The sequence below is a fragment of the Staurois parvus genome, unplaced genomic scaffold, assembly GCF_062004578.1.
Source record: "Staurois parvus isolate SC_StPar_1 unplaced genomic scaffold, SC_StPar_1.0 ptg001617l, whole genome shotgun sequence".
Taxonomy (NCBI): Eukaryota; Metazoa; Chordata; class Amphibia; order Anura; family Ranidae; genus Staurois; species Staurois parvus.
Window position 1 is genome coordinate 201,949 of NW_028319413.1, and position 26,021 is coordinate 227,969.

Consider the following 26,021-nt stretch of genomic DNA (forward strand, 5'->3'; position numbering starts at 1 on the left):
TCAGGAACTTTCAGGAACAACACAGGACTAAAGCCGCAATCTCTAGTTAACGGAGAAGCACAGTCAAAGCTCTTACCCATTTTGACCCATTTTCAGCTAACAGCGGGCTGAAGGCTGATACCACTCAGCCGGTCCAGGCAGGGGAAAGATCCCGACTTTAAAATCTGGAGCGGCATCCGGCACCAGGAAGACTGAGTCCCGTGAAGGCTGAGATTGAGCTCTGCGCCAGTTATTTTCTTATTCTGGGTCACAATCCTGCGCATTGTCCTTTTGTCTTTTTCAGTCAGTTGACTGCGCTTATTCTTATCTGACGACGGTTTCCCGGAGACTGTATATGCCGTCATACCCTTTGATACTGCACCTCGCCGCACAGCAAATACATTGGCAACTTCAGTCACTGAGGCACCAGCTAAACGACACCAACAATTTTACCTCTTTGAAGCTTAGCAAGCTCTGACATGACTCCGTATTACTAGCAATGCACGCACTGATTGAAGAAAGTGAGGCTTCCCACCTGTTAGCTAGGTGTCTCATCACACAGCGGAAGCAAAAGAATGTTACATCACTTCCACTTTCAATGCGAAACATGTCGTCCCTTTCACATCTGCAAATCATGTAGTGTTTCCATTTTTTTGTTTAACCCCTGTACATACATATTTACTGCACTGTATAACTCAGATTGCATTTTGGGGATCATGAAGTGAATATATTTCCCCTGGCTAAAATGAATTGGATCATGCTTTATTTTTTGGGTTTTTTTTTGCCTTCCATTGGATCATCTGTGGGTATAGGATTGTGTAAATGGAGGTTTTCTATTAGTTTGTTTATTTCTATTGATTGAACTAGATGTTCTTTTTTCAACATAACTATTTAACCTATATATATATATATATATATATATATACAGCCCCTTTCAAAAAGGGCAGATTTTGTTATGATCTGTAGAGGATCAGCTCACAGATCCCTTGCTGATTGGAGGAGAGAGAGCGGATGACACATCCATGTCCACTCAGATTCTACAGAGCGGACACAGACAGAGCCCGCTCTGCTCGATGGGAGGTCTGGGAGTCAACAGATTCCACTGTCCACATACACCCAACTACCCTCCGATGTGATCTGCCTAAACAGAAGAGGATGGATCCCCTTTTTTTAGCGGCCCGGATTGGACCCAGAGGTAATCAGGATGAATGGTCTATTCAATCAGGTGTGCCTGAAAAACATACATGTGGACTCTCCTGTGTGAAAGGGACCTAAATTGTCAGTTCCAATGACATGCAATAAATTGACTTGGATGTGTAAATCTGGTAATTTGTTGTGTATTTTAATTCCTATGTATGAGGGGCCCACCGAATTTGATGTGCCCCAGGCCCCTTAAGTTCGAAATCTGGTCCTGATAAATATGGGTAGCCTGTAATACCTACCAAATTTGACACAACAGTATGAAATAAAATACAACTTGGAACACTGATGATGAAGAAGGTAAAAAAAAAATGTAAAAACATTAAAGTTTTGCATGCAAAGACATGACAAATGTTTATGATGAATAGCCCTGCTTAGATTACATCAAATATAGCATCTCCCAAAAAAATATTTAAAGAAATTAGGAGACTACATACACATTTTTAAAGTGTAACATTTAAGCGGAGCTCCACCCAAAGGGTGGCCTCGTCCCCCGCTCCCCAATAAGGATTGACACCTTTGGGGAGCAGGGCAGGGACCGAGTACCCGATTTTGCCAGTTACCCCCCTCCCTCCTCGTAGTCTTCTGGGACACGGAACAGGTCCCAGAAGACTATGGAACCATTCACGAGGTGCAGCGCTGCTCGCTCATGCGCAGTGGGCACCTGGCTTTGAAGCCACAAGCTGTCACAGCCAGGTGCCCACACTGAAGATGCTGGCGCCAAGGAGACAGGACGGCCGGTGAAACCGGATGGGGTGAGTACACTGCTGGATCGAGGAACAGGTGAGTGTTCTTTCTTTTAAAAGTCAGCAACTACAGTTTTTTTAGCTGCTAACTTTTATTTTTTTTACATTTTGACCGTATCTCCGCTTTAACACTCCAAAAACTTTTTTCCCTGCAAAGAAGAAAGTAAATATCTTCTTGCACTTCCCATATTGTATAAAAAAAAACAGCCACCCAAAGATGCTTCAGAAACTGACACTTCTGGGAGTGTCAGTTTCCTGATCTCAAGTTGTGCAAAGTGGTTTGATCCTCTGAGCCGTGTTTCACGACTGTGTCCTATAGTGAGGTAGAAGCACAGTGGGGGACCAGGAGATCAATACTACTGGAAGTGTCGGCTTCTGGAAAGTTTTTAGGTGGTAGTTTCTTTTCAACACAGCACAGATTGGTGGCAAGGATATACAGAGAAGGAAGGTAAGTGTTTACTATCTTTTTTTGGTTTGTTTTGCATCCTTCATTTTATCGAAACATTTTCCACTTTTTTTTTGACCAGACACCAGTATAAAAAAACTAACTTGTGTTGGAAAACAAGAAAAAGTTTCCAGCAAACCTGCTTCGTGGACACTAAAATTCTTCCTAAGCTTCCATAAATGTTCTATCTTGCTTTCTTGATTGGCATGTTTGATTAGTGCATGCAAAACCGTGAATGCAAAACAAATACATCTAAAATCTTTAGAGCAAGAACATTTTAGTGAATCTGGTTCAATGGAAGAAAAAGTCTGCATGTAAAAACATGCCAAAACAAGAAGTTCAATCATTTAGTGAATCAGGCAGTATATTATGTATTATTAGCAAATGAAATTGGATTGGTAAATGTTTCTTTAAAGTGTATTTTCACTTTAGTAGCCAAATTGGGATAACTGCAACTTTATATTTGTTATATGTCCCCTTTCACACAGCGTAACTTAATAGGGTTCTAAAGACAGAAGGTTTTTTTACCTTAACGCATTCTCTACAATAAGGTAAAAAACCTTCTGCACACAGCGCCACCCCCACCACCACCACATGAGCCCATCTTACACTCGCCCGAGCCCAATCTTGATCCAGTGATGTGCACAAGAGCAGAAGTTCTCTTGGCTCTCTCCATCCTCATTGGCTCTGACACAGCAGCAGGAGCCATTGGCTCCCACTGCTGTCAATCACAGCCAGTGAGGCGGGGGGGGGGCAGAGCCATGCTTTATATGTCTTATAAACACAAAGAGCAAGCTCGGGAGCGAGCACACACGAGTGCTCTCATAGCAAGTGGCTTGCTTTAGGGGCACTCAACAGGAGGCCAGGAACACCAATGGGGGACCCGAGAAGAAGAGGATCAGGGCTGCTCTGTGAAAAACCATTGCAGAGCAGGTGTATATGACACGTTTGTTATGTGCCTTTACAATCACTTTTAAAAAATAAAAAAATTGCAGCTTACCTTTTTTTTTGAGATGCTCTATTCTGGACTCTCCAGCAAGGAAAAACCCTAGGAAGTTCTCTTTGTTTGTGAGGGGGCTTGGCAGCTGTGTTTACCATAATCAGCCCTGTCTATACTGTGTAGACATATCTTCATTGTGAATTGTAACTAGATTTGAACACTCTCTGTCCTAAAAAGGGGTTAAAGGGGTAGAGGCTGGTCTTCTTGCATTGTGGGGTGTATTTACTAAAGCTGGAGAGTGCAAAATCAGTCTCACTTCTACAACCCCTGGCAAAAAGTATGGAATCACCACTTATGGAAAAAGTTAATTCAATTGTTTAGTTGTGTAGAAAAATAACTAATCACAGACATGCCTCAAAACTATTTTCATTTAACATTCCAACCTTGGAAGAGATGCTGGCATTTTCCAATGATACTTATGATAAACACAAATTACTTTGGTCGGTCTGGCTCCATTTCTCTTCCTCTTCGACTCTTCGAGGGTTGTTGGCTCCATAGTGTTCCAATAGTGTTGGCCTGGGTTTATCCGGCCACGGCCCTGTGGTTATCAGGTTGCCCACGTCTGACTACAGCCCATTGCGTCACGCCGCTGGGCCCAGGTGCTGCGTTGCTGTGATCATGCCCCTTGCCTTCCCCTCCTCCTGACCCCTCTCATTTCTAGTTTTTTTTTGTCTCTAGTACTAGGTTCTTTTTTTTTTTTTCTTTCCTTTCCAAACTTCTATACCACCTTTTTTTTAGTTTTGTTCTTTATATTGTATTGTACAGAGGTACCTTTTGGTGTTTTCTATATCGCATCCAGGGATAGCTCCGAGAATTATGTTCCAGATATTTCTGTACCAATTGCTATTGATTCGTTACTTTATCCAATGAATATAATTATACGAAACTATTCCCCTGGGTCATTTCCTTGCTCGAGATTTATTTGTGTTTGTTTATTTGTATATATCACCTATATTTCTCTGTTTTGTTCTGTAAAATTGCCACAAAAACTGTAATAAAGACAAATTTGCCTTTAACATTCCAACCTTCTGGCTTTAAGAAACCCTTAAAAAAAGAAAGAAAACTGTAGTCAGTTGCAACTGTTTTTGCAGATCAATCAGAGAAAAAAATATGGAATCAATCAATTCTGAGGAAAGTAATATGGAATCATGAAATAAAAACACTACAGTAGGGGCGGACTGACAACTCATGGGGCCCCTGGGCAATAGGGGTTCATGGGGCCCCTGTGTCCTTGCCCAAACTCAAAAAAGCCTATGAAAAAGGTACCAGGGGCATCTCATGGGGCCCCCTACTGACCCCGGGCCCTCGGGCAGTGCCCGAGTTTCCAAATGGTCAGTCCAACCCTGCACTACATACAGTAGACCACTAGTACTTGCACCACCTCTGGCTTTTACAACAGCTTGAATTCTCTAAGGTATGGATTTAACTATCAACAAACAGTATTCTTCATCAATTCAGCTCCAACTTTCTTTTATTGCAGTTGCCAGATCGGCTTTGCAGGTTGTAGCCTTGTCATGGACCATTTTCTTTCATTTCCACCATAGATTTTCAATTGGATTGAGGTTTGCAGGCAATGCCATTGACATTATATTCCTAGATTGTAAGCTCTTACGATCCGGGCTCTCTGTTTCCTCTTGTACCAAATTGTATTGTAACTGTAATGTCTGCCTTCATTTTGTAAAGCGCTGCGCAAACTGTTGGCGCGATATAAATCCTGTATAATAATAAATAATAATAATATGTTATTCTTGAAGAAACGTTTTCACAGCTTTTGCCCTATGGCAAGATGCATTATCATCCTGAAAAATGATGTCATCACCAAACATCCTTTCAGTCGATGGAATAAGAAAAGTGTCCAAAATCTCAATATAAACTGGTGCATTTATTGAAGATTTAATGACTGTCATCTACTAGGTATTGGATAACAGCACATTTTCTCACTTTATCCATCTTTCAGACAATGATGACCTTCTGCGCTTCAGTCTTCAATAACTGAAACAAAGAAAAAACTGTTTGTGAGAAATTTGGTATGGAACCTTGCAAAGATATGTACTATGAGTAGCAAAAATAAAATTGAGCTAAGACAAATGCTTCATGGGTAGGCCGAGAACTTTTCAGTCGCCCCTCGTATACATAAGAGATTGATTATTTGTATTATTTTGCTAATTATTCACTAATTATTTGCTCATGCAAGTCACCCATTGTTTATCATTATTCACATCACCCATATTATTCACTATGGCGTTGCACTCTCTTTTTATTATATAGCCATGACACCTTCTCCTGAGAAACATCTAAAAGGTACAAAATCATTTTATAAAATTCAGGTATTCTGTGTAAATGGGAAAACATAACAAGCATACAGTGGGGTTTTCTCAAATCTGGCTGCACAAGTGGAAATACGCTTTGAAGCAATGGGAATGACTTTCTAAAAGCATTTCTTTTTGTTGGTGTCATAGGGGGTATATTGAGGAGTTTTGGTATAAAGTTAGACTTGGGGAAGGGGGGGGTTAATATTGCACCGCATTTATGCAATATCATATATGAATGAAAACAACAAAAAAATGTCCCTCTGTGTGCAAAGATCATTTACAAACTATTAAGAGAAAGGCTTTTCAAACACAGATAAGATGATTTACATTAAAACTGATAATAGTAACATAAACTGTTTATCTAAAAGCATAAGCGTTCTCTATATGCTGGTCAATATGCGGGGATCTGATTATATGAAAGCAAATGATCCCATAACAATCCCCTTTCATGTGACAAACACATTCACTATTCAGCTCATGTTTAGCATTCTCCCTATTACTGACTAGGGAAGTACAAGACTGGAAAGTGTTTATCTCCATTCATCCATTCCTTATCAGCAGAGGTAGAGAATCAGCTGGAATTTCTCAACCTCTTGAAATGCAGACACCAGTCTTCAGATTCAGCTGTGTATGGGACAAACATATTGAGATTGTCATGTGATCATACAGGGATGTTATTTCTTTATTTCAGGTACTTATATAGCTCCATCAATTTACACAGTGCTTTACATACAGGGGCGGACTGACAACTCATGGGGCCCCCGGGCAATAGGGGATCATGGGGCCCGTGTGTCCTTGCCCAAACTCAAAAAAGTCTATGGAAAAGGTACCAGGGGCATCTCATGGGGCCCCCTACTGACCCCGGGCCCTTGGGCAGTGCCTGGGTTTCCAAATGGTCAGTCCGCCCCTGTTTACATATATATTGTACATTCACATCAGTCCCTAACCCTCAAAGAGTGTACAATCTAAGGTCCCTAACTCACATTCATACACATACTAGGGCCAATTTAGAGAGGAGCCAATTAACCTACCAGCATGTTTTTGGCGTGTGGGAGGAAACCGGAGTATCAGGAGGAAACCCACACAGGCTCAAGGAGAACATGCAGACTCCAAGCAGGAGGTGCTGTGGTTGAGATTCGAACCAATGACCCAAGTACTGCCAGGCGGAAGTACTAACCATTTAGCTACTGTGCTGCCCATGTTGAATTTATATCTCCCGACACCCGGGACATGTAGTTCCGGGCACTGGGCAGGTCGTTTTTTTTTAACCCTTGTCCGCAGCAGGGCTCACCTGTCAAGTGAAAGCATTTGGGCAGCCGCGTTGCCACCCGTTATTTCCGCAAAATTTCAGTAAAAGATACACTTAAGTTAATTTTAGGGCACAAAAAGCAATAAATTACCCTATTTTTTTTTGTGAAATATAACAGATGAGGTTGCAACTTGTGAAACCTTAAATTTGTGTTTTCACACAGCGTACATTTCCAGCCTCTGCCCCCCCCCCCCCCCCCATGTACACCTCTCCCCACCCACTATGTCTCCTGGGCTCTACTTGCCCATCTGTGGGCCCAGGACTGGTTCACCTCCATTAGCTAGAGGGGAGGGAGGAAAGCAGACACATCCCCTCCCCTTCTTGTCCTGAACTTGAAGTGAGGTTATGATGTCACTTCCGGGTCCCCATTGAAAGATTTTCCGGCCATCGAGGCTGGGAAAGAATGTAATGCAGTGCGATGTGCACTGCATTACATTCAGTAGAGCAGAGGGGAGACATGCTGGGTCATTTAGACCTTGGATGTCTCAATAAAGAGAACCTGTCATCAAAAATCATCACATAGGGGACTTTTTGTCCCCTATGTGATGAAAAAAGTAAAAAAAAAAGTTTTTCTTTAAAATTGTAAAAAATTTAAGTTATGCCCAAGCACATAACATCCCCTCAAAAAAAAATCCCCCACCCCCAAATATACACATGTACAAATGTACAAGCACATGCTCGGGCGCCTATGAAAACGTTGATTGCGATACACGTTACATATCGCTGTGCACGCCAGAATGAGAGCAATAATTCTAGCACCAGACCTTTTCCGTAACACTATACTGATGACCTATGGGGGGCTTTAAAAGTGTCGCCTATAGAAAATATAGGGTACTGAAGTTTGTTGAAATTTCATGAGCGCGCACAAATTTAAGGTTTCACAAGTTGGATATCTATTTACTCGGTGCAACCTCATCTGTTATATTTTACAAAAAAATTAGGGTAATTTATTGCTTTTTGTGCCCTAAAATTAACTTAAGTGTATTTTTCACTGAAATTTTGCGGGAATAACGGTAATATCACGTGACATAAAAAATTTGAACTACTGCTATTTTATTCTATAGGGTCTCTGCTTTCAGAATATATATCATGTTTGGGGATTTGTGTAATCTTCAGGCCTAAAATGATTTTTCAAACTTGTGCAACAACCGCAAAAACGTCCTTTGGCAGCGAAAGGGATAAAGGATAAGCCAGACACTCCCCTTCTCTGATGAGCAGCCAATTGGTGCTCATAACACTGCAAGGTCTCTCTCCTCCCTGTTTGTCCCCAGGTGCGGTGCTGGAGACAGACAAGGAGGGGAGGAGGAGATAAACAGCGCAATGTTAAAAATATTAAACGTTTAAGTCGCTATAAAGCCCCTTTTGATTTTAAAAGCCCCAGAGATTCCTAAAATCACCTCCGATTTAGATACGGTTTTAGTTAAAATGTATTTATTTATTTTTTATCTGGACAAGCAGATTGTCGTGAGGAACAAGTAAATTGAAACCCCAATTTAGTCCCTGAACAAGTAGTTTTTTTTTTTAAATTTCAACACCCCTGTCATACCTGTAAACTTTCAGAAATCAGTGATCCTCAGATTGCTGCGGGCAAGTTGAGGGACCAATAGGCAACGTGCCAAAATGGAAGCAATGGTATAAAAGCAGACTTGGCCAAATATGTGGCAAACAGTACTATGGTTTAATAGTTACTGGCCTGCATGGAATTAAACAGAAAATAAGAGTATCTAACCAAAACAATAACTGAGATTTAGAACAGTCAGTTCCATACCTTGGGACACCGAGGATCAGGGCTGTGGATAAGGGGATAACACTGGTCCTCCTGTACGGGACCCAGACCAGCAGGAGGCCCAGGCATCAGGGTGAATTGGATGTGAGCAGGCAGGGCGATCGGCACAGCAGGGGCAGAGTGGGTGGGATGGGGCGGTTACTGGAACTGGTCCCTTGTATGGCTCTCTCTGCAGCACCCACCCAATGCATCATACATTTCCCCATGCTGCCCAAGCCCCCCTGTGTGCCTTCCCCCACACCCTTGCAGTGCTGCTGCCTTCCCTCCTCTCCTTCCCACCAGCAGATACAAGAATACAATAGGATCAATAGGATGGAGAGTGTTAGAAGGGTCCGTAAATATGTCACATTTCCCAGCCCCTTCCTTTCCTGAATGAACACAATGGTGATGGGTATCGATCACTCGCTGTGTTCATTCATAACTCTAGTATAATAAACTGATTTATTTGGGGCCCCTACTATATTGGCTGTACGGGGCCCCGTGGTTTCTAACAGCAGCACTGCCGGGGATCACAAGACAGGCGCCATCTTCCCCTTCCTCATGTGGTGTGGGAAACAGTTTTCTGCACCCGCCTCCCAATATGGGATGGGAGGGGGAGGAACGGTTTAATGTCAATCAACTGCCTTATATAGGATGCTTCAGATTTCTGCTTTTTGATCTCACAATTGACATGCCTGGAGGAAATCTTAATACTAAGCCTGAAATGAGGGATATATGTTATATTAATACAGACACATCTTTGGCAATTTGTAAGTAATATTCTTTGTATATTATACAAATATTATTATTTTTTTTACTCTTCCCTCCTATCTTACTTATTTGAATTTTGGAGGTATGTTGGAGATAATTATTATTATTATTACATCGAGTTTATATAGCGCCAAAGGGTTTGCTCAGCGCTGTACAATAGAGGGGGGGGACAATACATGAAACAGTACAGCAACAACAAACAGCACACGAAGGGTTAGAGGGCCCTACTCTTTCGAGCTTACAATCTAGGAGGGAGGGGGTAGTGGTACAGGAGGAAGTGGCTGTGGGGGATGGAGTGGTAGGAGGAATGAAGGAGAACGGCTGTTAGGTGAGGGGGGGGGGGGTAGGCTTCCCTGAAGAGGTGGGTTTTCAGGGAGCGCCTGAAGGTGAGGAGGGAAGGTGACAGTCTGATGGATTGGGGTAGTGAGTTCCAGAGGATGGGGGAGGACCTGGAGAAGTCTTGCAGTCGTGCGTGGAAAGAAGAGACCAGGGAGCAAGATAGAAGGAGGTAATAGATAGAGGAGATAATAATATCAGCTTTTGATTTACTTCTTGGCCAATAACTTAAATATATTTTCAAGCCTAAAGACCAACTTGAAGCTGTATGGTGGTCTGACTCTATTATATAACAAGAGCTTTTCATGTCATGGCAGGATGCCCTCTACCCTTTATAATCCCCCCTAATACTTGATAAACATAAAACACTTTATGTAGATTAACAAATACATACTGTACATATTATTATCTTTTTGCTATGGCAGTTGAGGGCATACAGCCCAGCATTCCTTGTACACCATGATGGTGGTCCTGGTGATGGGGAGTCATATCCCCTCTGCTTGATGAGACATCTTTCTTGGATATATAATAACAAAATGTGGTCATGTAAGTGTAGTTACTGCTTAATGTCAAACATGTAGTTTGTTGACTTTATGAAATAATAATTTATCAACTAGATTGTCAGTCACTGTCTACAGTATGTTCCAGAGTGGAATCTTATCCCTGAAGAAGATAACTTGTTGAAACAATTTCGAAACACGTTGGATTTCCCTAGATGAACAAACCAGCAATCAAGAGAATATGGTTGTAGGGTGAAAATCAGCTGTGGGGGATACTAAAGAATTTGTATCACATCATGTTAGAATTCTTACTGTTTGATACCAAAAATCTTTAATGTGTGTTTTGAGTTTGCTATGAGAATATACATGGAGATTGTTTTTATACACCTGGCATGTTTTTAATTGTACAAATAAATTTTGATATTTTAATTTAAATATTTGGTAGTAGATTGTCTTAAAAAACCCATAAGGAGCACCTTTGCTTTCTGTTTACAAGATAAGGGGATGGTGGCAACCACACCCTGAGACCGGGTTCACATTGAGCCTGGGTTCACATATATGTGGTGCGGTATATCGCATGTGATTTGTGTGCGGTGCGATTGTAGCCATACATTTTTTATGGCTCTAATCGCACCGCACCCGCACCCAAACGTGTTGGACCCTATTTTTGGTCCGCAGTAGAATCGGATCGCATGGGTATTCACAACTATGTGATCTGATTCTGCACATCACACCGCGTTTTGCGGGCCGATTTCGGGGTGTTGTTAACATACACACCCGCAGCGGTTCACATGAACGGGGTGCGATTCTGATGCGGTGCGGAATTCGCACAGAAAATGGTGCAAATACCGCACCGCATCAGTGTGAACCAGGGCTCATGCGGGGTGCGGAAAATGCTGCATTGCAATTGCACGGCGTTAATACAATCTAGTGCAGGTGTCAATGTTGAATTAAAGACACCCTGAAAAAGATCGCGGAACACCCATGCGATGCAATTCACGTGCAGGCAAAAAAGAGGGTCCTGCACCTTTTTTGGTGCAGTGTGGATGCGATTTAAGCTATACAAAATGTATGGCTCAAATCACACCGACATTGCATGTCATTCGCACAGGAATCGCACTGCAATATTATTTAATAATGAATTTAATAATATAATTAGAGTTGTAAGAGAGGCCTTCCTTATCGTGTCAGGTTTTTCCACCAGATATGTGACAGGCAGGCTCCTACAACACTCAAGAAGCCATTGTTGGACTTTGTCAATGGACTTTTGCTTGTATCAGAACTGCTTCCATCCCCATACAAGTCTATGGGAAGCAGATCAATTGCAGGTTAGAAGGGGGCCAGCTGCACACATCAAAATCAAGCCCTACAACAAATGCCCCAACCAGTTTCTTGGTAAGCAAAGGAAGAAGTTACAAGTTGGTCTGGGTATCCTGTTGCTGATAAATTGATGAAAAAAATGTTGCGGACCAAAACTTTTTTCCTCAAACATGATCATTATTGGTTCCCACGTTCTTAAACTATGTCTGCAAAAATCTACACCTACACACAAGTCAAACATGGATCCAAACTGGTTCACACCAAAGAAAGCCAAGGTATGAGACGGAAGAAAAGCAGCTCCATCCTGGATCGATCCAGGCAACGTGCTTTGCCCTGCCTCAGGGCTTAGTCCTCCATGACCGAAACGCGTTGGAGGTGTGACATGGATGAATCCAGGCTGGATCCGCTTTTCATCTGTCTGATACCTGGGCTTTCTTTGGTGTCCAGCGGTTGGGATCCCTGTTTGCCTTGTGAGTGTATACATAGCTGGGACAGGCTCTCTCCATGCTGCACCCTACACGGTGAGTCACTGGAACTTGTTATGGAGATCTGGAGTGGCACCCGAAGTTTATATGGTGTATAATCTACACCTTATTTTTGATTGGACAGAAGATATTGAATATGAATTATGCTGACCGGGGTGATGCTTGCAAACATCAAAGAGACTCCTTGTCCAGTAACCACTAAGAAAAAATTTAAAACTATAGCTAGTTAAATATACCTATTCCTTGAATGCTGCATATCCAGATGAGCGATGAATTCATGACTTAAGAGTTACAAGGGAGTAGTTCTACTGGGGGATCCATCATGGCATTGACTGATCATTCATTTTTTATTTGTATTTCAATAACCCAGAATGTATTGATGAAATTGTGAATTCCAGTGGATTGAATGTAGGGCCTTTCAGTTGCAAGGGAGCAGTTTCACGACTCACAACTATGATTGCATTCCAAACAAATATAGATTTCTGTTCCAATGATCCAAAGGGAAAATGTTGACCCTGGGACCTGAAAGTCTCAAAGCTGCAATTCCACTGAGGGAACAACCAAATTATTATGACACAGAGAAAATCAATATAATATGTTTCTTGAAATATTGAACCCAGAATATTGTAAAATATAAGTCACAGTTATTATTATATTATATTATATTATATACTATGGAAGGGCAAGCTAAACGTTTAATTAAAGATTCATTTAAGGTGAGAATTGCAGTTATAACTCAAACTACCTCTAGGATTTACCTGAGATAATTTAATAAGGCAAAGAACAATCTATGCAAACCTTTAATAAGCAAACCAAATTTAATTTATCTGAGTTTGATTAATTAACGAGACCCCATTACCAGATCATTTATTTTAACAAAAATCTTTCCATAAGATAATATGTGCTTTTAACATACCGTATTTTTAGCTCCATAAGATGCACCTGACCATAAGACGCACCTCGGTTTTAGAGGCGAAAAACAAGAAAAAAAAATATTCTGAACCAATGGACTGCAGACACAGTACAGGGGATGACCAGAGACTGCGTACACAATACAGGAGATGACCAGAGACTGCGGACACAGTACAGGAGATGACCAGAGACTGCGGACACAGTGCAGGAGATGACCAGAGACTGCAGACATAGTACAGGGATGACCAGAGACTGCGGACACAGTACAGGAGATGACCAGAGACTGCGGACACAGTACAGGAGATGACCAGAGACTGCGGACACAGTGCAGGAGATGACCAGAGACTGCGGACACAGTGCAGGAGATGACCAGAGACTGCGGACACAGTGCAGGGAATGACCAGAGACTGTAGACAGTGCAGGGCATGACCAGAGACTACAGACAGTGCAGGGCATGACCAGAGACTGCAGACAGTGCAGGGGATGACCAGAGACTGCAGACAGTGCAGGGGATGACCAGAGACTGCAGACAGTGCAGGGGATGACCAGAGACTGCAGACAGTGCAGGGAATGACCAGAGACTGCAGACACAGTGCAGGGGATGACCAGAGACTGCAGACAGTGCAGGGGATGACCAGAGACTGCAGACAGTGCAGGGGATGACCAGAGACTGCAGACAGTGCAGGGGATGACCAGAGACTGCAGACAGTGCAGGGAATGACCAGAGACTGCTGACCTCTGGGGAGGGAGGGGGAGCGGGTACCTGAATTTGACAGGTACCCGCTCCCACTCCCACGTCCTTCCCTCTTCTTCCCGGGCCAGCTTCTGTGACAGCCGGGTGCCCACTGCGCATTTACGAGAAGCGCTGCGCTTTGTGAATGGCCCGGCGCTTTCTGGGACCTGTCATGTGTCCCAGAAGACACCGGATCATTCACAAAGCGCAGCACATGCGCAGTGGGCACCCGGCTGTCACAGAAGCCAGCGCGGGAAGACTGTGCAGCGCTGGAGCGAGGAACAGGTAAGGCCCTGCAGGAGAGAACAGCTGAGCGGCCGGCTCGGTATTCTGACATGGTGGCGGCAGAAATACCAGACCGGCCACTTTATATTCGCTCCATAAGACGCACTGACATTTTCCCCCCTTTTTTGGGGGGAAAAAAGTGCGTCTTATGGAGCGAAAAATACGGTATTTCATGCATGTTGTTTATCTGTAAAAACCTCTATTGTTTAGACATCCAAGAGGCCTGATTTTGGATGTGGGGTCACCAGCCCCAGCAGACTTAGAGCTGTTGGTTGTCACTCTATAGCAGGGGTGTCAAACTGGCGGCCCTCCAGCTGTTGAGAAATTACAAGTCTGCCTTTGGGAGTCATGCTTGTAACTGTCAATGCCTCATGGGACTTGTAGTCTCTATAGTATTCCCATTTGTTAATCCCCTAGACGCTACATAAAAGTTATAAGGGGAGGTAAGGGATCAGAGGAGCTAGGCCAGCACAGAGATCAATTAACCACTTGAGCGCAGGAGGATTTTACCCCCTTCATGACCAGGCCATTTTTTGCTATTTGGCACTGCGCTTCTTTAACTGGCAACTGCACTAACACAGTACCCAAATTAAATTTATATCATTTTTTCCCAAAAATAGAGATTTCTTTTGGTGGTATGTGATCAGCATTGGTTTTTTTTTATTATATAAACCAAAACAGACCCAAACTTTTGAAAACATTTTTTAATTTACCTTCTGCTATATATCATATCCAATAAGAAAACTTAATAAAATGTCTTCATAAATTTAGGCCAAAATGTATTCTGCTACAAGTCTTTAATAAAAACAAAAAATCCCATTAGGCGTATATTAATTGGTTTGCAATCTACAAACTATGGTATATATATTGGAATTTGTATTTATTATTTTTTTTTAATACTAGTGATGGCGGCGATCAGCGTCTTATAGCGGGACTGTGCAATCTGACACTAACTGACACTGGGTGGGAACTGACTACATGACACTGACATCTCCAGTGACATTAATACAATATTCACTGCCACTGTACTAACGGCACTGGCTGGGAAGTGGTTAACATTTAGGGGCAATCAAAGGGTTAACTATTTGCCTAATAATGTGTAATGTGTTTACTGTGTGGTGCTTTTACTGAGCAATGTGCTGGTTTTCACTTCCGGATTTGCAGGGAGAAGAAAACAGCGCATCACTGCTGTCAGTAGATAGCTCTGTGTTGTTTACTAACACAGAGCTCTCTACTATCAGTCGCTCTGCTGATCAGCATGTCCTGGTCATAAGTCATTGGGTGCGACCTGCTGCTTGGTATGTGCTGGAGAAAACGGCAGCACAGCTACTACTCAGAATGGCCAGATCATGTACATGATTTGGTGCAGGAGAGCAACTGGTTAGACACTTCTCAGAAAAAGGAGAGGGCTATGATGTGCAAGGAGGGAGGGGGCTGTAGGGAATTCCTGCTATAGTTCCATTTTCTAGCAAGTTCAAGGGTGCACTGAAAATAAAAAAAAACATTTATGGCAATTAAAAACACTGCATTTAAAATACTTCCTTTTCTCTGCTCCTACCGGCATTTTTTTAAATAAACTGGTGACAGGGTCTCTTTAATCTAAAAAAAGAGCATCTAACCAACTATAAGGCATGGAGCTGTTCTATTGTGCTTTGGTCTTTTGTGGCAACCTATGGAAATATTGTTCATGAAGAAGGAAGAATAATTCTAATACTGTAGGTACTAAGAAGTCATGGAAAGAAAAAAATTCACCATCAGTGAAGACCCTGAAGCATGCATATTCCAAAAGAAAATGATCCAAAAAACATCTCCTAATCCAACTATTTCAATAAACTAAATTTTAAATTGATAAGAACCTCTGTCAGGTTTTATTACTTTGTCCCTGTTGGCAAGTTTCCCTCATTGCTTTATGGGCCACTGGGATGGGAAGTGGGAGCAAATCTCCACAGATGGGACAAAAGCGAACATAAAACCTTGACAAAGTTAATTCAACCCTTTAGCGCTTTATTCTTAAAAAAATATGTTTTGAAAGGAACATTCCAGGCTGCAGATGTGAGCATCAGTGGCAAGCAAGACAAAGAGCATGCATATCCCACGTCCCCAATGTCTTTGGATACCCAGACTGGGCTTTTGTAAAAACATGTCCAAAAGATCAAGCAAAAAAACAGAAATCCAGAAAGGAGAGCAAGAACAAAACTGAATGAGAGAGTCCAGAATCATTTTAATCGTAACTAGAAAAGTAATATAAAAACTGCCAACATGTTTCGGGAGCAATAACTCACCCCTTTATCAGGGCTCAATACAGGATAAAACTTGGATGGAGATTATAGTGAAACAACTGCACAACTGTCAGTTCAGCAGTCTTTCCCATGATTGTGATTCCTACTGAACCAGACTGAGAGACCATTTAAAGGCTCAGGAACCCTTTGCAGGTGTTATGGCTTAATTAGCTGATTAGAGTGGGACACTTTGAGCCGAGAATATTGCACCTTTTCACAATATTCTCATTTTCTGAGATTGTGGATTTGGGGTTTTCATGAGCTGTAAGCCATAATCATCACAATGATGACAAATCACGGCTTGAACTATCTTGCTTTGCATGTAATGAGTCTATCTCATATATTAGTTTCACCTCTTAAGTTGCATTACTGAAATAAATGAACTTTTACACAATATTCTTTTTTGAGTTTCACCTGTATATTAGAACCAGCATTGAACTTGATAGCTTGTGTGTGTGTGAGGGGGGGGGTAATTGGGTGGTGTCGCAAACATGCGCATCAGAGATGGACGCGGTTCAACCATTTTGGCTTCAACCTCCATCTTGGCGGAGGAATTGACCCTCCTGATATATGTTATTCCCTCATTCTCGTTTCCCCCTCCCTTCCTGAGAGGCACAGTGACAGATGTGTGTGTTAAAAGTGTCACAGGCCAGATCCCAGCAGGGAGCCAGGTGGTGCAGCACTGCTAGTAGAACATGTGTAATTTCACACCTCGTGAAAAAACAGAGCCTTCCCAGGAGTTGAAAGGGACTCTGGGCTAATAAACTTAACTCAGCATAGGTGACAGAATTAGATGAACACTTCTCCAATCAATTTTAACCCTATGTTTCATATCTTGGAATATGAGAGACTTACATTAAAACCAGACATCCCGTCAGATGGGCTAGGAGCAGGCGAACCGTTTGATGGGTCATTCGAATTATCTTGGACCATCTGGGGAGCCGAAACATAGAACTCGCAAACCGTGCCACATATCATTTCATAATTCATATCTAAATAATCCTCAGGCTTATCTGCATAATAAAATACCCGCGGGTAGACTGTCGCTTGTGCAGCTGGAACGTTATGGAACAGAATATGAATTATGAAAGATGTTGGCCCCAGTTTAGGGTCCTGCCTGCCGACCCCTCCCTACACAAGGGATTGGTTTGTTACTTCAGAACCACCCTCTGCCGGGAAACTTTAAAACCGGCTGTTAGGCTTAAGAGAGTAGAATTGAAGACATCTCCCATTTTTCCATTGTAACAGCAGGAGATCAAAGCACCATTCTGCTCTAAAAAACCTGGATCTGCTTACATCAAAGGCTTACTGGCAAGTAACTTAACCCTTTAACTTCTCTCTGTTATCTCCTTGCTGTGCTATGCTGTTTCCTGTATATGTATATATATATATATATCTTAGTTACATCTTCTCTGTAAATATTTTTATTGCACCTGTTTGACCCTTTTAGTAATAAATCTCTCTTTCTGAAAGTGTTGAACTGTTTCTATAATTCTTAATTGCAATTTACAAATCCCTGCCTTTAAGGAGACGCTACTGTTTGTTTAACTCTCTTTATAACCGGCCTGTGTCAATGACCGGGTTATGCGGATGATTATTTCAATTGTTATAGTGTTATAACTGATAACGCGAGTTTCCTCTTTCTCTGTAAAAAAAGGAGGTGGTGGCAGTGTGGAAGGTTAGTTGCGAAATTAACCCGACCCAGTACCAATCGCTCAGGTCGCAGGTACATAGATTGTAGTCCATTAGCTGGAAAATCTTTGTGCAGGGTGCGGCTGGGCGTGGTATTGTTACGCACGTTACATAGCGGTTTTAGATCGGCCAGTCCTTCGGTCACCAGCTTGGTGAGAAGGTCTGGGGTCTGACGCTGCGATCGTGACATATTGGACGTCACGATCGCGAGATTGCCGCATGTTGGTGGCGGCAATCTTGCGATCCGTGACAGGTGGTACTCCATAAATGTTTCCTTCCTCGTTGGGCTCAAAGTCTGGGTCACATAAGAGGCCTACCCATGGGGTGGTTTCTTCTGGACTACGCTGGGCACCATGAACAGGGTCACTCATCTTACACACGGAGAACCTTTACTTTGTGTTTTATATATATATATATATATATATATATATATATCTTGTATACCTGAACCTCTGAGCTGTTCTTCAGTTAACTATCTTGTTCCCGTGTCACCTTAATTTTTTGCATTTAGGAGGGACACGCCGTGCCTATGTCCACTTCACCTGCTCAGCGTAACTCCAGAAATGGAATCCCACCGTGCACTTAGTGCAGGCCTCAAGATTGGACTCACTTCACTCTTCCTCTGCTGTACGCAGTGTACAGGCCGGGAACCCCTGAATGCTGATCTGCTCCTGTTGGTATGGGAGAGGGACCATCAAGGGAGATAATGCCGACAAGTCCTGTCACTACAAGACGTCCCACATGTCACAGGAACACGCATAATGACAGGATGCTTGCTGGACTTCTGTTACACTTGGTAACTGTCTTCATACCCCAACTTGTGTTAACAGACCTGAGCTGTATACTAGGGGGTTGATTTATTAAAGGCAAATAGACTGTGCACTTTAGATGCACTCTGCAAAACCAGTTGCTCCAGAGCTTAGCAGAAGCTCTGCTGACTTCCATCATCCAATCATGTGCAAGCAAAAATGAAGTTTTTTTCTTATCTTCATTACATGTGATTGGGTAGTCTTTGTAAAGTGAAGCTTTACCTCAATTATTAAGCTCTGGAGCAACTGCACGTGCAGAGTGCAACTTCAATTTGCAAAGTGCACAGTCTATTTGCCTTTAGTAAATAGTATATGTAAATAGTAAATAGTATATGTGCTGGTTATTTGCATTGCACCTCTTTAGTAACTTCAGACCAGGCAAAAGGCAAGGTTTAAAGGCTTTACTGAAAAACATAACAGAGTTCAAAGTACAATATAGTTCTTTCCCTACGTCCCTAGTTCCTATCTCAGGCTTGTGTGCTGCTTGTGGCACAATCCATGGTTGGCAGAATCCAGCAGCTTGTATCTTCAGAGCGGACTAGTAGTCCCCCTCCATAGTGTAAGGCTTCGGAAGGTAAGTGATCTTGGACTCCGGCATCAGTGGCGACATCCAGCTCACGGGTCGGGAACTCCGGAATCCGAAATTTTCGCAACACAGGATACCATAGCGGCTGCCGCTCTTTTCCCTCCGCTCTGCTCTTGGATCTGGACCACTGTCCCTTTATTTAGGCAAAGAACCAGTGGGTCGGACCCAAGAAAGCCCACCAGAAAAAACTAATAATTACATAATTATTAAATAATATTAAACCTGACCTCCCATCCATTATGCTGTAAAGCACTGCCACTGTAGCATGGCAATAGTGGCAGTGTTGTGTAAACCCCCCTGCTGCAATACTATGGTGGCAGTGCATTTGAAGCATAATGGGGAGTGGTTGGGGGACAGTAAAAGTGTGGCTGAGCTGCACATTTTTAGCCTCCCTGATGGTATAATTATGTCAATATTTTTGAATGTCAAAGCGTTACATTAATTAACACAAAAAACAGCGCAAAAATTAAATACATAAAAATAATAATAAATAAATGTCAAAAATGGCTGCTTTAACCGCAAAAGTCGGCGTGCGTTCCAAATACCGGAAATGACGTAGGCCAAGAAGACAGCAGACCAGAAGTGCGTCAATGCATTTCGCCCCACCCACAGGGCGTTTTCAAGACCACTTGAAAAGCAGCCATTTTTGAGGTGGAAAGCTGGTCATCCTCTACAGTGATCCTTAAAGCGTGAGATCCCTATATTTACAATTTGGAAACTTGTTCCTTTGATGCCTTTGAGGCTATTAAACAAGGCCTGTTATTTTATTGAAACATGTGAGTGTCCTTATTCTATGGATTTATATGGTATTGAGTGGCAGTATTACACTATGTAGCCTTTCTTTCCTTGCACACTATTGAGGATTCCATGGAGAAGTAGAGTGGAGTCGATTGCTGTATCTAAGCAGGGTGAAGGCGATCTGAGTTCCTCCTGAGGGGCTGTAGGATCCCTTATATCCTATGAGGCTTATTACTCACCTCCATCTGGTGAGTGCGGTCAATATTATTTTTCACGTGGTGATTAGGTGGAAGCACATTTTGGAACATTGTTTTGAAAATCCTTTTGGGAAAATAAGGACTTATGTTTGAAATATTATATATATATTTTTGCACGGACATTTATTTATTTGTGATTATTTTTATGTATTTAATTTTTGCGCTGTTTTTTGTGTTATTTATTATTGGTGGTTTTCACTGGTGCACAGCTGCATAATTGTATACTTTCTTTGATTGGCGCTGGGATTTTTTTAGTTTGAAAGCGTTACATTGTTTTGCATGGAAATTTGTTTTATATTGTAGGCCTGTAATTCGTAGGAATAACTCATTGAAATCTGTCCAAACAAGTGACTAGTAAACATCCCGGGCATGATAAAGTTTGAAACACGAAATCATAAATTATAATATAACAAATAATTACAAAAAATAATAATATAATAATACATTTAATTCAATAATGTAATCAAACCAAAAACACCGAAATTTGAAATACAGCACCAAGTTCGCACATCACTGAGTTCAGTCGCAGAATCGTCGCTGTCATCACTTTCAGTGTCTGATGCCGAATTTCCCCACTAATCATTATCGTTCAAAGTGGTTCTGATTTACTATCGCTGTTCTCTAGCTGGTCTAAAACCGATTTTGACCTAAAGGGACGCTTTTTGGACGTCATGGATGTTCTCAAGTTTCCAGGCAGAAAGAATGATAAAAGTGCAGGCAGGGGACAGGACAAAGCACTCGGGACAAAATGTATGTGAAATGGTTTGATACAGTAATGTAATCCTAACCGATTACAATGTATTGTGAGTATGTTATATTTTTAAATTTTTTTAATCTCCCACCGGTTCCGCCCCCCTGCATCGCAGCACTTGAAGGGAGCCCGGAAGACGGATGCCGGCATCGGCCGGAGGACACGGCCGGAGGCACAGCGGAAGGACACTGGGGGATCGCAGGACAAGGTGAGGATTGGGGGATTGCAGGACAAGGTGAGGTTCGGGGGATCACAGGACAAGGGAAGGATCAAGGGATCGCAGGACAAGGTAAGGATCGGGGGATCGCAGGACAAGGTGAGGATCGGGGGATCGCAGGACAAGGTAAGGATCGTGGGATCGCAGGACAAGGTAAGGATCGTGGGATTGCAGGACAAAGTAAGGATCGGGGGATCGCAGGACAAGGTAAAGATCGGGGGATTGCAGGACAAGGTAAGGATCGGGGGATCGCAGGACAAGGTAAGGATCTAGGGATTGCAGGACAAAGTAAGGATCGGGGGATCGCAGGACAAGGTAAGGATCGTGGGATCGCAGGACAAGGTAAGGATCGGGGGATCACAGGACAAGGTGAGGATGGGGGGATCACAGGACAAGGTGAGGATGGGGGGATCACAGGACAAGATAAGGATCAGGGGATCGCAGGACAAGGTACGGTTCGGGGTTCGCAGGACAAGGTAAGGATCGGAGGATTGCAGGACAAGGTAAGAATCGGGGGATTGCAGGACAAGGTAAGAATTGGGGGATTGCAGGACAAGCAGTGTAATCCCGAGTGTGGCTCTGGGTTACCGCTTTTGGTACTGTCGTCTCTTACACCTCCAGCTCAGAGTAAGGTAACAGGAGGCACGAGAGCACAAGTGCCTGACAGTTCTTGCGATGACCAATGCGGAGAGTTGTCTGTGCGTTTCTAGATGCAGGCTGGACCATGATTGCTGAGCAGCAGAGAAGACAGGCTGGCAGGTTACTGGTAGACAGACAGCAGGCACTTGGCAGATTGACAGGTGGCTGAGCAGATATGATGGACATAGGTTCCGGGTAGGGATGCAGAGAAATTTCGGTGGCTGAAACGTTTCGGCCAAAAACACCCCTTTTACCCGCCACTCGGTAGTTCTCAGCCTTACCTGAGAAACCATCGAACGATCCTGGCGCTGGGCATAGAGATGAGTGAAGGAAAGATGGCCTCCACTCTCTATGCCCTTGGAGGACTGGAGCGATGTCACTTCCTGTTCCGACCATTTTTTTTTTTTTAAAGCGCTAGATCAATGCTTTTTTTGATCCAATGCTTTACATTGCTGAGGAGAAATGTGGGGTCTTATTGATCCCACATCTCTCCATAAAGAGGACCTGTCACTAATTATTTCTATCACAAGGCATGCATCAATTCCTTGTGATAAGAATAAAAGTGATTAAAATTTTTTTTAAAGGCACAGTGCAAGGAGAAAAAAATTAAATAAATTAAAAAAAAAAGTTTAAAGTGCCCCTGTCCCCCCCTACGCAGTGGTGAACGCATCCGTAGGCCATGCCCACATATGTGTTCAAACCACACACGTGAGGTATCGCAACGAACGTCAGAGCAAGAGAAATAATTCTCGCACTAGACCTCCTCTGTAACTTAACACTGCTAACCTGTAGACATTTTTAAAGCATCACCCATGGAGATTTTTAAATACCGCAGTTTCACGCCACTCCACAAGCGCACAATTTTAAAGCATGACATGTTGGGTATCTATTTACTCACCGTAACATCCTCTTTCATATTTTACAAAAAATTGGGGTTTATATTGGTTTTTTTTGCTTTTTTTTTTAATAAAAAAATATATATTTATTTTTAAAAACTGTGCATTTCGGTTTTGGTTTTCGGCCAAGTGCATTTTGAATTTTTGGTACAAGAATTTTCATGTCGGTACACCACTAGTTCAGGGTTCAGGGCAGAGTCTAATACAGGAGTTGTATTACTGGCCAGATCACTAGATGAAAACAGAGGGGAAAAAAAGCCTAAAAAAAAACTAATGCAGCCACCAAATCTAATGATTAGTGAGCCGCAATATATACAATTATTTCTAAAGTATAATGTACTTAGTGCTGTGCAGATTAGGAAATGCTCTGGCGCTGTCAGGAAACTAGGAGAGAGCAGGTCCTGACTGGAGGAATGCTAACCCTCCCTGCGGTTATCTGTAGCAGCTGCTGCTCTTTGAATGAGCATTATAAACCGTTTGGTTTCCATAGCCGTACAATGGTGGCGTCATACCATACATCCCTGATTCTTATATTTACATTTTGAGCTAGAGTTAAAAATTCACTCAATTTTAAGCATCTGATATTAAGAGTATCAACTTTCATTTATAGGCTCCAACTGGATCTTTTAGCTTTAATTTGTGTTTTGGCAGATGTGATTTTGAATGTGAATGATAGGTGCAGGCAGTAAATGTATTCAGAGGGGGAACCGGTCATGCTGCAATGTCTGATTTCTGAAAATGTACGCATTTGTGTTTAGGACTAATTCACACAATGTTCGGTGACAGACATTTTACTGCATTGTTAATGTTTTTTTCACCGCAAGGACACACTGCCTATGGCTGCACTGCAGCACGTCACGATAAAATGCAGATGTGCTGCATTTTATCGCAGGGCACCGTACCAAACTGCATGGAACTGTACGGCCAATAAAGTTTGTACAAAGCAAAAAAAAAGGGAGCCATGTAATGCGCCGAATCACACACCACACTGTCCCCTACCACCAGGGCCATGGATAAGGGGGTACCACCAGTCCTCCTGTACAGGGTCCAGGCCAGCAGGGGGGCTCAGGAATCAGGGTGAATAGGATGTGGGCAGGGAGGGTGATCGGCACAGCACGGGCAATTACAGCCAGCTGACTTTCACCTGCAATAGAGAGAGCCATACAGGGGATAGTTAAATAGTTAGTCTGGCTGAAAAAAAGACAAAAGTCCATCCAGTACAACCAACAAAAATAAAATAAAGTATAATCCTACACCCACAGTTGATCCAGAGGAAGGCAAAAAACCCAGCAATGCATGATCCAATTTGCACCTGCTGGGAAAAAAAATTCCTTCCTGATCCCCCGAGAGGCAATCGGATATTCCCTGGATCAACTTTACCTATAAATGTGAGTATCCAGTTATATTCTGTGTATCCAAGAAACAGACAGACAGCAGACCAGAAGTGCGTCAATGCATTTCGCCCCACCCACAGGGCGTTTTCAAGACCACTTGAAAAGCAGCCATTTTTGAGGTGGAAAGCTGGTCATCCTCTACAGTGATCCTTAAAGCGTGAGATCCCTATATTTACAATTTGGAAACTTGTTCCTTTGATGCCTTTGAGGCTATTAAACAAGGCCTGTTATTTTATTGAAACATGTGAGTGTCCTTATTCTATGGATTTATATGGTATTGAGTGGCAGTATTACACTATGTAGCCTTTCTTTCCTTGCACACTATTGAGGATTCCATGGAGAAGTAGAGTGGAGTCGATTGCTGTATCTAAGCAGGGTGAAGGCGATTTGAGTTCCTCCTGAGGGGCTGTAGGATCCCTTATATCCTATGAGGCTTATTACTCACCTCCATCTGGTGAGTGCGGTCAATATTATTTTTCACGTGGTGATTAGGTGGAAGCACATTTTGGAACATTGTTTTGAAAATCCTTTTGGGAAAATAAGGACTTATGTTTGAAATATTATATATATATTTTTGCACGGACATTTATTTATTTGTGATTATTTTTATGTATTTAATTTTTGCGCTGTTTTTTGTGTTATTTATTATTGGTGGTTTTCACTGGTGCACAGCTGCATAATTGTATACTTTCTTTGATTGGCGCTGGGATTTTTTTAGTTTGAAAGCGTTACATTGTTTTGCATGGAAATTTGTTTTATATTGTAGGCCTGTAATTCGTAGGAATAACTCATTGAAATCTGTCCAAACAAGTGACTAGTAAACATCCCGGGCATGATAAAGTTTGAAACACGAAATCATAAATTATAATATAACAAATAATTACAAAAAATAATAATATAATAATACATTTAATTCAATAATGTAATCAAACCAAAAACACCGAAATTTGAAATACAGCACCAAGTTCGCACATCACTGAGTTCAGTCGCAGAATCGTCGCTGTCATCACTTTCAGTGTCTGATGCCGAATTTCCCCACTAATCATTATCGTTCAAAGTGGTTCTGATTTACTATCGCTGTTCTCTAGCTGGTCTAAAACCGATTTTGACCTAAAGGGACGCTTTTTGGACGTCATGGATGTTCTCAAGTTTCCAGGCAGAAAGAATGATAAAAGTGCAGGCAGGGGACAGGACAAAGCACTCGGGACAAAATGTATGTGAAATGGTTTGATACAGTAATGTAATCCTAACCGATTACAATGTATTGTGAGTATGTTATATTTTTAAATTTTTTTAATCTCCCACCGGTTCCGCCCCCCTGCATCGCAGCACTTGAAGGGAGCCCGGAAGACGGATGCCGGCATCGGCCGGAGGACACGGCCGGAGGCACAGCGGAAGGACACTGGGGGATCGCAGGACAAGGTGAGGATTGGGGGATTGCAGGACAAGGTGAGGTTCGGGGGATCACAGGACAAGGGAAGGATCAAGGGATCGCAGGACAAGGTAAGGATCGGGGGATCGCAGGACAAGGTGAGGATCGTGGGATCGCAGGACAAGGTAAGGATCGTGGGATTGCAGGACAAAGTAAGGATCGGGGGATCGCAGGACAAGGTAAAGATCGGGGGATTGCAGGACAAGGTAAGGATCGGGGGATCGCAGGACAAG

The 26,021-nt window shown here is 42.6% G+C and overlaps 1 long non-coding RNA gene across 1 annotated transcript in view; it reads right to left on the reverse strand.

The window, feature by feature from the left end:
• Nucleotides 1-5,233: 5,233 nt before the first annotated feature.
• Nucleotides 5,234-26,021, reverse strand: part of LOC149435065 (uncharacterized) — a 167,289-nt gene continuing 146,501 nt past the window's right edge. The window contains exon 4 of the long non-coding RNA XR_016308561.1: nt 5,234-5,362. This is a non-coding gene — a long non-coding RNA (uncharacterized LOC149435065). The remainder of the gene's footprint in view (nt 5,363-26,021) is intronic.